Source organism: Kryptolebias marmoratus, linkage group LG3 (assembly GCF_001649575.2).
Source record: "Kryptolebias marmoratus isolate JLee-2015 linkage group LG3, ASM164957v2, whole genome shotgun sequence".
In the NCBI taxonomy this organism is placed as follows: domain Eukaryota; kingdom Metazoa; phylum Chordata; class Actinopteri; order Cyprinodontiformes; family Rivulidae; genus Kryptolebias; species Kryptolebias marmoratus.
The window spans coordinates 8,184,523-8,187,320 of record NC_051432.1 but is presented as its reverse complement, the minus strand read 5'-3'; positions in this window follow the sequence as shown (position 1 = coordinate 8,187,320).

Genomic DNA, 2,798 nt, shown 5'->3' with positions numbered 1-2,798 from the left:
TCAGAATAATTCTGGGTTATTAGATTTTTTGTGGTATACTGGAGGGATTAATTTAAAAAGTCTCATTACTGTGTTCTGTACAGAAGACTTTTGTATGAAGCAATAAATGAATAAAGACACGATGTTAATAAATCGGATAAAACCTTCAACGAATACACCATTGTTCCTAAATCATCCAATAAATTGTGCTTTGCCTCCTGATCCTTCAGCGTCCTTTACAGTGTTGATTTTTGAGTGTACGAGTTGTCCTTGAACGCGCCGTGACGTCACATGTCCCGCCCACTCACCGAGCCGTAACGAGCCGTGTCGCGGTGCTGTGACTGGGCTCGGCGGCCGTGAACGGAAGATGTTGACGGAGGAAAACTCTCCGAGATGCGGAGGCAGCGGGGCGAACAGCAGCTGGAGGCGGCAGCGGGAGAAATGTTGGAAACTTTGGGAAGAACAGCCGCAGATAGGTGACCGACAGGAAGCGAGTTTCAATGAAAATGAGCGGCAGAGCAGCTTCCTACGTCAATGTCAAAGTCAATTTTATTTATATAGCACATTTAAAACAACAGTATTTGACCAAAGGGCTTTACAATTTACGCCAACCATCAAACATAGAACGAGATTAAAACAAAATAAATTTAAAAACACAGAAATATAAACAGTAAACAGAAAACAAGTTGAGTAAAAGTAGCATAAAAAGATCATTCAAACTGTATTAAAAGCCAGTGAAAACAGATACGTTTTTAAAAGAGATTTAAAAAGAGGAAGTGAAGATGCCTGTTTAATGTCAAAGGGCAGGTTGTTCCAGAGTTTAGGTGCCACAGCAGAAAAAGCCTGATCTCCTCTGAGCTTCATCCTGGTTTTTGGGACAACCAGTAACATCTGCTCAGATGATCTCAGAGCCTGGGAAGGAGCATAAGGCTGAAGCAGGTCAGAGAGATACGACCGTGCAAGTTCATGTAGGCATTTATAAGTCATTAAAAGAATTTTAAAATCTATTCTATAACACACGGGGAGCCAGTGAAGGGAGGATAAAACTGGTGAAATGTGCTCAAACCTACAACTTCCTGTGAAAAGCCAAACCGCAGCATTCTGAACAAGCTGCAGGCGTGAAAAGACCTGACTGACGCCAACATAAAGTGCATTACAATAATCAAGTCTGGGTGTAATGAAGGCATGAACTACTTTCTCAAGGTCAGGTCTGATTAAGACAGGCTTAAGCTTAGCTGTCTGCCTCAACTGGAAGAAACTCTTCTTTAAGACAGAGTTGATCTGCTTATCAAACTTAAAATCAGAGACTAAAAACATCCCCATGTTAGACACAGTTTAAGATACGGCTCAAGAGAGCCAAGATTCAGGGGGAGAGATCCTGACATAGAGCTAGGGCTGAACAAAATCACTCCAGCTTTATCATCACTTATACTTTAAAAAACTGACGTCATCCAGGGCTTAATGTCATCCAGACATTTCAACAGAGGATCTATAAAACAATTAAAACGTTTCAGGGGCAGATAAATCTGGCAATCGTCAGCATAACAGTGAAAGGAAAGACCGTGCTTCCTGATAGATCCCAGAGGAAGCAGGTATGATGGAAATAAAAGTGGCCCCAGGATCGAACCCTGCGGAACTCCGCATGTGAGAGGTGCTGAAGTGGAAAAAAGGTTACCAATATTAACACAGACGCATCAGTCACTAAGGTAAGAGCGAAAACACTCTAACGCTGCTCCTGTAATCCCTACCCAGTGTTCTAACCGCGATAAAAGGACACTGTGGTCAACAGTATCAAAAGCTGCGGTACTGAGCAGAGTCATTTGCTAAAAAGATGTGATTAAAACCCTTACTAAAGCTGTTTCGGTGCTGTGGAAACTCCATGCTCATTAAGAAAGTTTATTAATTGAACCAAAACTAGTTTTTCTAAGATTTTAGAAAGAAAGCAGAGTTTGGAGATAGGTCTGAAATTTGAACAGACTGAAGGGTCAAGTCCAGGTTTTTTTAATGAATGGATTTACTCCCGCATGTTCTAAAACTTCAGGAACAACACTGGTAGTAATACTGCTATTTATAACAGCAAGAATATAAAAATCCATCCAGGTTTTCAGCCTCACAGTGATGCATAGTGGCAACGACATTTTGAACTATCTTTGCTGCCAAATTGTGGATTTTTTTCAGACAAAGTGGGAGAGTTTACAGCTTCACTGGAATACTTTAGCAAAACGTTGCTGATCTCTGAAACAACATCACTTTCTGAAACTATTTATTTGAGGGACTGACTGATGTCTTCTTCACCTTCGTCGATTTAAAAAAAAAAAAAACTCTGAGTTTGAACTGTCAGACTGCGGAGAATTTCTTTTTACCTTTAAGCATTGCCCAAAACAAGATGATAACAATGGGTACCCGGTAAAAAAAAACAAAAAACATTGCATTAGATATTTAGACAACATCTAAAGGGCCTGGTCAGTAGTTTTTACTTAAATGAAGGGCCATACTGTGAAGTGAGCTTGGCCACCAGGTGCTGCATGCATGGCTAGTGCCAGCGCTTGTGTTCTGGCGGAACAGAGAGGAATTTAAGTTGTCCATGCCCATGACATTCAGACAAGTATGTCATAGATGTGCTTCTATTATTAACACTTTTTTTATTGGGAAACATCTAAAGACCGAGAGCACAAACATACACAAAATACAAACATTGCCATACAATGAAACATCTAATTGGCATAACACCACATGGAACAGTTTTATTTATATTGATGTAGTGGGGTTTTTTTTTTTTTCCTATTTAAAGCTCAGCTCAGTTGTTGAACTCATAATAA